Genomic DNA, 11066 nt, shown 5'->3' on the forward strand with positions numbered 1-11066 from the left:
ACCCAGAGAGAGAGCAAGACCAGCCAATTGTGCTCTCTCAGGGCTCCGGCAGCTGACGGCAAGCTGCATGAACAGGATTCGAACCGGCTATCTGGTTCAGATCACTTGTACCAAGAATCTTTTTTTTTTATCATCTTCTAAATCTGATTATGTGCTGAATGTGTGCTGTTCTGTTTGTTCCATAGCACATATATATATATATATATATATATATATATATATATATATATATATATATATATATATTTATGAAATCAAAAAGAAGAGTATAAGTACAAGAGAGTATTTGAGACAGTTATTGAGAAAAGCAAGTGATATAATAAAAAAAGGATTTCGTTTTATTAAACAAAAATCCATTATACAGTCACATTTACAGTGTATAAGCTCTATATATCAATACTGTTACTCAAATTATGCTCAAACTCTTTTTTTCTATAAAAAAATAGTCCAAAAACATTTTTTTGCATGACTGCATGTGTTTGTTCTGTGTTCATTTAATTCACGTTCATTCAGACACGTATCAAACGTCCATTATATTGTAATAACTATTATTTTCTTGTATCAAAACCTGAGATAATTCAACTCAAACAGAGAAGATAGGCTGAGTGAAGTATCATCTCCTGGGAATGGAAACGCATGAAAGTAAGAAACATAATAACTGGTCACGACGTCCAACACACACACAGCACAACACACACAACACCAAAAATAACCAACACTGCACTGGGTTGCATGCAAGCCCTGGCTATTGTGTTGCAGGGGGTAACTGAGTAGCCGCTGCTATGGGCTAAAATGTCTCTTTGAGTGAAAGGTTATTGTCTGATAGAAAAATGGACAAAAAGGTAATCAGACCTGATTCTGCCCCTCGGTTAGAGAACACATTTCACACTGTGCTCTTTAATACGTCACACTTTTAACACTCTTCTGTTCCTCCACTCCTCTCTGAAACTACTCAGAGAAATCACTTTGACATTAAACTGAGATTAAACTGAGATTAAATATTACGCTTTGGTTGCATTATTCCATATGACTCACAGTGTGGATATTATACAAGCTGTGATTGGCTGGGTCAGTATCAGCATTTGTGTCAATCACCCTCAATCACCCTCAGACTGTTGTGTTGCATCAGTACCAGGCCTGACATAGGCCTGTACCTGTTTCACTTAATCACTTAATCTTAATATTATTATTATTATTATTATTATTATTATTATTATTATTATTATTATTATTATTATTATTACTATTATTTTTTATTATTATTGCTTTTATTTTTTGAGATTATATAGCTAATTTGAATGATTTTTTGTTGTATTAATCTCATCTTGTTTTGATCTTAATTTCTTATCAATGAAACCATGTTTTATTATAATAATATAATTTTTATTCTAATTTTATTTTTTAGCTATTTTTATATTTTATTTACTGTTATTTTAAAATAATACAATTTAGCCATTATTTTCTTTGTCATGTCAATCCCTGTATTTGTAAATGCTCAGCTACATTGAAAATGAGGGTTGCCCTCAATGTACTTCCGAGTCAAAATAAAGATTGATTGATTGATAGATTGATTGATTGATAGGAACTGGTGGGATCAGAAATGGGTGGACTTGACCCCCCCCCCAAAAAAAAAAAAAAATATATATATATATATATATACTGCAGAAAAAGCAGTAATTGTTTTAAAATAAACTTTTTTTTGAAAGTGTGCTGAAAAGCCGATGTTGTGCCAAATTCTGCACCCCCGCCATGAAAAGCACCCTCTCTTGGGAGCGCATTTCTAATTAAAGTTAGCTAAAGCAGTTACAGTATCTCCGCTTTTATATCAAGAAGACATGGGTGTGCGCATGAGAGAGGGGGTGCTTTTCCTGGCGGGGGTGCTGAATTCAGCACAACACCGGCTTTACACGCGAGGTCAGTGATGAGGGCAATGAATCACAACAATAACAGTAAAACAATATACTGCAATAAAAAACGGCTTCTGGGTAATGTCTTGTTCTGCTAACAGACTGGGGGGTTTGATTTATTTATATAAACTTTTTTAAAATATACTTAAGTAACATTTAGACATACTACTTCATGTATGTGACCCCATATTTTAAATATGCTTACAGTGAAATTATAATGCATTTAATGAGTATCACAACTGTATCACTATTTATTCTACACCAGGTATATTAGAAATGTACGAATGTAAGAATTGATGTTAAATATATGTGATCTATTTACATTAGAGTACATATGCTTCTTGTTCCTGTCTTTTGCAAGTAACACGCTTCCAGTATTCTTCATTTGCTCTAAAAATATATTTTAATATACTGTACTACATTTTTTAGTGTTTTACAAATTTACTTTACATTTTTAATGTAGTAATTTAATTTTAACGTTACATGATACATTGTACTTTAAGTAAACTACTGTAACAGTTGTTTTTAACACACTTCGGAAATAAGTATTTTAGAAGTATAGTGGGTTATGAAAGGAGGAGGGTTTGGGGGTATTAAATGTTTATATAAACTGCTGCTGAAAAGCTCTATAAAATGTAAAGTTGCATTCTTTTAATAAAAGAACACCATCATAAGATGTGCTTTCAGTAGACATTTTTTTTAAAACAGAGTGGAGAAAATGTAAATATACAACAGAATTGACATGCCAATGCATATACTACTACTACTACTACTACTACTACTACTACTACTACTAATAATAATAATAATAATAATAATAATTCTATTACAATTATTTTGTCATATATGTGTTTGTAAATCTTGTAAACATTTCTCACATAAATATAATGTGGAGATTTAACTATTAATAAACAGAAATTAGGGGTGGGCGATTATGGCTCTAAAATAATATCACGATATTTCAGGGTATTTTTGAGATAACGATATACTTGGCGATATAGGAAAACTAAAATAATTCATTAATTTCAGGAATATAGTATAATAGTATAACAAAATAATCATAATGTGGCAAAATAAATAATATAGCATAAAATAATATAATGCAGCAAATAATAGTGCAGAATATTTAGTTCATGCATATAAACTGCAAACTAAAACAATTATACAATAAATACACCTAAAGCTTCACAGTAAATAATAGACTACTTTTAAGACAGAACAGCCCTATTATCACGATATGGATTTTTAATATCATGATATTTCTGTGTCACGATATATTGTATACGATATAATATTGCCCACCCCTAACAGAAATACAGATAATATATATATAAATAAATATCTATCTATCTATCTCTCTCTCTCTCTCTCTCTCTCTATATATATATATATATATATGTGATTAACTGTAATTTTGCAAATGTTGTTCTAAGTCACTATAGGGTGGGCTTTAATTCATTTTAGCAATATCAAACCCTCTCCTACACCCTTGTCAGTACGTTCTTCTACTGAAAGCCCGTAAAGGACCCGCACGCGTAATGGGTTTGGGACGCTCTCAGATATCACATGTTCATTGTTATTATTCACAGGCTGTGCTTGTTCTTCTCCTCTCGTATTGTTATCCTGATTTCCACTGGAGACAGTCTGGAACAGGTACTTATAAAAGCCACTTTACAAAAAGTACAAAAGCTACGGACATAAATGACATGCTAATGAGTCAGATGTTGAAAACTCTGCCAATTTGTAATTTATGAGCTGAAATCAATCCGAGCATAAAGAACTGCCTGTACCTTTATTATGAAGTGCTGTGTTTTCTGGGACACCCAGATCTACACCAGGTCAACATACATCTGATCTGGAGTTCCTATTCATCTATTCAAAGATTTGGAATGCACGCTTTTGTTCATATGCAACAGGTGTTTTTGCAACTACTGAGAACTACTGTAAAATGAGTCCAGAATAATGAACAAAGCTGTAGATCATTTGGTTCAGATCAGTTGATGAGTTAATTTATTTGGAGTGTTTCTCCCTCTGCTTGGTTTGGTTTCACACAGGCATAAAAAACTGAACACACAAAAATACACACCAATAAACCACGCGAGCACATCGTCTCCTCTGATTGGTCAGAGGTGTCTGGCGTGGGAGCAGGAAAATAAATATAGTGAGAAGATTCTGTGTTTCAGTGTGTATATCTGTATATCTGTGCAGTGTGAAGCTGCTTTAAAACAGAACGCTGAAAATTTGCCACTGCGCTTTTAAACACAGTGTTTTTAATGAGATTGTCTGCGAGCAGTGAACACTGCACAGACCGTGCTTGTAAACACCATGGAGCAAGAACAGCAAAAAGGACCTTTGTAACAGATTAGCACATATATTTGTGCTGTGTGAAGATGCTTTTACACTAAACACTGAGAACTGGCTTTCAGAGATGTGTAATGTGTAATAAACCAGGTTAAACTGCACCTGAACAGCCGTCTAGCTCAAAAATAAGGAGTATATATATATATATATATATATATATATATATATATATATATATATATATATAGTTGGGTCGAATCGATGTTGGATCATGTTCTCACCATAACAGTTGACTGCATGTTCAAATAATTGGTGTTTATGTAAGATAAATCACTATATTTGCACGCACATTGTATTTTTCTAAAAGATGCAAAGGAATTTTTATATTTTCAAGAAAATTCAAACCTGAAATTAATCGAAAAAATAAATTCCTCTGCATTTTTACTGGCACTCAGTCCTGTTACTGGCACTCAGTCCTGTTACTGGCACTCAGTCCTGTTACTGGAAGCGACTCCTGTTACTGGCACTCACTCCTGTTACTAGCACCCAGTCCTGTTACTGGAACTGACTCCTGTTACTGGCACTCAGTCCTGTCACTGGAAGTGACTCCTGTTACTGGCACTCAGTCCTGTTACTGGAACTGACTCCTGTTACTGGCACTCACTCCTGTTACTGGAAGTGACTCCTGTTACTGGCACTCAGTCCTGTTACTGGAACTGACTCCTGTTACTGGCACTCACTCCTGTTACTGGCACACCGTCCTGTTACTGGCACTCAGTCCTGTCACTGGCACTTAGTCCTGTTACTGCAACTGACTCCTGTTACTGGCATGCCGTCCTGTTACTAGCACTCACTCCTGTTACTAGCACTCACTCTTGTTACTGGGACTCACTCCTGTTACTGGCACTCAATCCTGTTACTCTGTATGTTATCAGTAACAGGATTTATTTTTTTAGCATAGCATTTGCAAAAAAGGTTAAAAAAATCTCTGAATGATTTTAATAATTATATTTCATGGTAAAGTTTATAGTTAGAGAGTGGGAAGAATGGGAAACAAATGCTATTTTTTTTGCAATTAGGTCAATGTACAATACACTATGTTTAATAATAAAATGTATTTTATCCCTTGTGTGGTGTTCATATTTTTGTAACTAGTTTACTTTGTTATTTGTATTTAATTCAGCAAAATTAAGCAATTTTACATTAAAATGCTTTACACATGCTCGCTTCACCTAAATTGCAAGCAATATAAACAGCTTACATGGTTAATATTTGCCCTTTACCTTTCTTATGTTACATTTCTTTTAAAAAGTGCTACTCTTTTTTTATGAGTTTTTTAATAAAATGTAAAAGAAAATGAATTAAACTCAAGATATGAGTAGAAAATTTGTTTAGTTTCAAATTTACAAATGAAGCAATGTTTATTAGCCCTTGGCCAAACATACTGTGTGTAATATACATGTGTGTGGTGGGGGGGGGGGGGGGGGGGTGTACAGTGTGTGCTTATCGAAAATGTGTTTTGATATATGTTTTTCACAAAAAATGAGCCAATGCCAATGAGTTTGAGTTAGAATTTTTTTTTTTTTTACAAATTTCACAAAATATATCCATTTAACCCGACTAGTTATATGCTATACGAAAACACCCTCTCTATCTATCAATGTATATATATATATATATATATATATATTTTTTATAATATGTGAAGCTATATTTAACCCTATATCAAAGTCTGTAAGTACAGAGGTTAAAGTGTAAAGTGGAACAGTAGAGCAGAACAAACAGAGATATCTGCCTGTTTTATTCTCTGTATCGCTTTATATACACGCCAACAACAGACAGAGAAACACGATGCTGATTCCTGAAGGACCCGCGGCGCTCAGACGCATTTAATATGCCATATTAAATACGTAAGGAGATACACTGGGAATTGTTCCTCCCAGAGGAAGAGGAGACAGAGATCTTTACTCTAAAGCTGTGAAGAGAAAGAGATTCCTAACTCTATACCAGCGGCTCTGAAACGCAACGGCTCAATCAAACACCAACAGCAAATTACAGACTTCCTACCAGACCTGAGCTCACATCCCTCACAGTGGAGCATTATGGGAACTGTGGAAAAATTAATATTAATAGATTTGCTCTATAGAGGCATTTTTGTTCCTTTCTTTTATCATGTAATGAATAAAAAACAGCAAATTCAGCCTTTTTGCACACAGCCCAGCACAACATAATGAATAGATACTGTACGTAATATTTTAAACTGCAGCAATGCAATTCTTAACAATGACCACATTATTTAAATTGCTTATCAGTCTTCATTTTGCCTTTTGGTTTTCTCATCAGCTTTATAACATGGATTGCTGTTTTATACCTCATATATCATTGTCAGCATAGTTATTATTGTTATTTATTTATATTTGTTTGTTTCCAAAATGCCAAAAAAAAACAATAATTACAGTATAATACAGCTTTGGGAAAATAATGAAGACACCACTTCAGTTTCTGAATCAGTTTCTCTGATTTTGCTATTTATAGGTTTATGTTTGAGTAAAATGAACATTGTTGTTTTATTCTATAAACTACAGACAACATTTCTCCCAAATTCTAAATAAAAATACTGTCATTCAGAGCATTTATTTACAGAAAATGAGTTTAAGAGTTCAGAAATCAATATTTAATGGGAAAAAAATAAGAGAGCACTTAAAAATGATGAGTTTCTTTGATTTTACCAAATTGAAAACCTCTGGAATATAATCAAGAGGAAGATGGATGGGGCGCCGAGTGGTCCAGCGGTCTAAAGCGCTGCCACTATGAGCAGGAGGTCGCCGGTTCGAACCCCAGCTCATGCAGCTTTGCCATCAAGCTGCCGGCGTCAGAGGGAGCAAAATTGGCCCTGCTCCCTCTGGGTGGGTAGATGGCGCTCTCTCCCCACATCACTCCTACGGGGATGTCTGCAGCACAGGGCGTCTGTGAGCTGATGTACTGGAGCCGAGCCGCTGCGCTTTCCTCCAAGCGTGCTGTGATGCTGCTCGGTAATGCTGCATCAGCAGCAGCTCGAAAAGAAGCGGTGGCTGACTTCACATGTATCGGAGGAAGCATGTGTTAGTCTTCACCCTCCTGGTGTGTTGAGGTATCACTAGTGATAGGGGGAGTCCTAATGAATGGGTTGGGTAATTGGCTGTGTAAATTGGGGAGAAAATGGGAAAAAATTAGAAATAAAATTATAAAAAAAAAAAAGAGGAAGATGGATGATCACAAACCATCAAACCAAACTGAACTGCTTGAATTTTTGCACCAGGAGTAAAACAGCATAAAGTTATCCAAAAGCAGTGTGTAAGACTGGTGGAGGAGAACATGATGCCAAGATGCATGATAACTGTGATTAAAAACCAACCAGGGTTATTCCACCAAATATTGATTTCTGAGCTCTTAAAACTTTATGAATATGAACTTGTTTTCTTCGCATTATTTGAGGTCTGAAAGCTCTGTGTATTTTTTTGTTATTTAAGTTATTTCTCATTTTCTGTAAAAAAAAAAAAAAAAGCTCTAAATGACAATATTTTTATTTGTAATTTGGGATAAATGTTGTCTGTAGTTTATAGAATAAAACAACAATGTTCATTTTACTCAAACATAAACCTATAAATAGCAAAATCAGAGAAACTGATTCAGAAACTGAAGTGCTCTCTTCATTTTTTTGTTCCAGAGTTGTATATTGCCCAATTTGCTCATATTATGTACTGATATAAAAACATGTGATTATAGATAACCATGTATAATAACCATGTTTAGTGTATTTAAAAAGTGTTCTCAATGTTAGAGGACTGTCTTTTTCAGAGAGATTTATTCTATTAAGCTTTGATCTGGTCACAAGCTGCGTGTCAGGAATGGGAGCAACTAGGAAATGAAAATATCTGTAAAGACAAATGCTGTCCTCTGGTGGACAATAGTGAGATTATGTATAAAATGATTCAGTGAAGCACATTGCATTAGAGGGCCTATACAGCTCTGGAAAAAATGAAGAGATCACTTCAGTTTCTGAATCAGTTTCTCTGATTTTGCTATTTATAGGTTTATGTTTGAGTAAAATCAACATTGTTGTTTTATTCTATAAACTACAGACAACCTTTCCGTAAAAAAATGGTTGAAATAACAAAAAGATGCAGAGCTTTCAGACCTTAAATAATGCAAAGAAAACAAGTTCATATTCATAAAGTTTTAAGAGTTCAGAAATCAATATTTGGTGGAATAACCCTGGTTGGTTTTTAATCACAGTTTTAATGCATCTTGGCATCATGTTCTCCTCCTCCACCAGTCTTACACACTGCTTTTGGATAACTTTATGCTGCTTTACTCCTGGTGCAAAAATTCAAGTAGTTCAGTTTGGTGGTTTGATGGCTTGTGATCATCCATCTTCCTCTTGATTATATTTTCAATTTGGTAAAATCTATTATTTGAACATGTAGTCAGACATTTCTTTAAATAAAGACTTTATTGAGAGAAAATCAAAGGACTTTGTGGACTTGCTTTTAAACATGCTTTTTAAATGCTTTTTACATGACTTTTGTAACCATTTTCAGATTAGAAATATTGTAAAAAATTAACTCAGCTGCCTAGGTTTGATCAGTACATGTTTTAAACAGTTAAATATAAGTGTTATTAGATTTGGAATTGAAAAAAATATAAATAAAAAAGTTTAATTTGGAAGAGTTGCAACAAGCAAATGGCACCAATTCAGTAAAATGGCCCATATATTTGCTTTATTTAATCTCCATGCTTAAATGGGCATTTAAATGCTGCTTTAATTGTCACTATAGTTGAAAATGTGTGTAAGTGAATGGGTGTGTGTCATGCATAATGCATAAATAAATAAATAAATAAATGCAGTTATGAATGATAACTATATGATTGAGTGTAGATGCCTTTAAAAACGTATAAAATAATATTTACTTAATAGCTTAGTAAATACTTTCTTCATGAAATGAGCCCTTTAATGGTCATTTAGTAATAAAAAATCTGAAAAAAGCTCCTCTTGGGTCTGTAAAATATGAATAATTGTGCAGTTTTATTGACACGACCACCAAAATGAAGCATTACAGCATGCAGTACTGTATTACATTACTCAGCTACATGTCTACGCAACCAAACCTTAAACAAATGCCCACTAGAAACAGATGGTCCACAAGGTTTTCATTAGAAAAGTTGAGCTAAAGTTCAGGATTCAGACTCTGTTTTAAGACTTGCTTTGTGTTACTCATAAAGTGACACAGCCAGTCTCTCCAGAACCATATCAACCTCATTTCTGCCCTGTTTTGAGTCCCAATACACCTGAAACACAGGCCATTAAATCCTGCCGAATGTTAAAGGTCAGCTCTGGGAGTTTTCTGAACTGAGGCAAAAGAAATGTAAAATAATTAAGGGGTCCTGTGGACTGTTCAGAGCACATCTGTCCTGTGTACTGTTAAACACCTGAGAAAAATGAGTGCTGGACCTGAAGCAAAAGACACTGAAAAAAACTTGCTGATGTTTATCGCTGATTTGTCATTTTAACATATCTTTATCTCTCTTTAAAGAAGAAGCGTTTCAGTAGGTAAGGATGCCTCACTGTATGTATTCCAGAAATTTAATTTGGATTAGCTGTAATTTTCTCAAATTAAATGAGGGAAAAACAGAAGTCTTGGTGACAAAGAAAAAGATAGGCTAAAGGCCTACTAGGCATACTAAGCATAAAATGGCACCCTTAAGTATTAAACGGGTGTCACATGTCTATAGTCACATGATTATCAAAAAAAAAAAAAATAATATATATATATATTTTTAAATCTATATAAATAAAAAATAGAAAGAAATATATGTATATAAATTGATAAGAAAACTAAAAATTAACTAAAAGAAAAGATAAGAATTAAAAATTTCTTTTTTTGAAAAATAAAATTGAAAACATATATAAATTGAAAAAAAACAATAGAAAAAAATTTTAAAAAAAAATAATTTGAAAAAAAATGAAACAAATATAAATAATTAATGAATAATAATAATAAAAATAATAATAATAATAATAATAATAAAAAGAAATAAGAAATAATAAGAAACGTGGGAAGAAAACATTGGCTTTACAGACACATCCTTATCCTAGAAACATTGCTTAATTTTTGATTCTGAGCTAAATTTCTGAATGCATATAACAAAACTCATACACGCTTTTTATTTCCAATTGAGAAATATTGTCAAAATCAGAAAAATGCTTTTCTTTTAGGACACAAAGAAGATTATTCATGCTTTTGTATCGTCATGCCTTGAATATTGTAATGCACTATTGATTCTGTTCAGTGGAATTTCTGCTGATTATCTAAATCTTCCAATGTCTGAAAAATCAAATGTCAAATTTAAAGGAGAAACAGCTAGTTTGGTGAAATGCATGCATTTACTTAATTGCAATTAGATTAATTGAAAGAGGTGTTTTAGTGTGGTTTGTTTGGAGTTTTGAGCACTCTCTATCATGATGTAAACTGAAAAGACTTGCCAATAAAAAATGTAAAGAAATAATGTTGTTCATTACAGTATATATGTGTTTTTTATGATGGTACTTATATAATGTATTTATTGTCTTTAACAGGTGTAATAAGGAAATGACAGAGAATGAAAAGAACAGATAAATAAACAGTAAAGAGGGAAAAAAGGAAATGTGCTGCTGACAAAAATGTGCTTTTCCTTCCTCGCCAGCTTCCTCCTGTTCCAAACTGGCCGAGCAGCACAACTCTGGACAGAGTTTTCACTCTGTCCAGACCAGTTACCACCCAAATAACACCACCACCAGTTATTATACCCACTGTAATGCAAACTGACTGGCAGGGTCCC

Source organism: Astyanax mexicanus, chromosome 18 (assembly GCF_023375975.1).
Source record: "Astyanax mexicanus isolate ESR-SI-001 chromosome 18, AstMex3_surface, whole genome shotgun sequence".
NCBI classification, from domain to species: Eukaryota; Metazoa; Chordata; class Actinopteri; order Characiformes; family Acestrorhamphidae; genus Astyanax; species Astyanax mexicanus.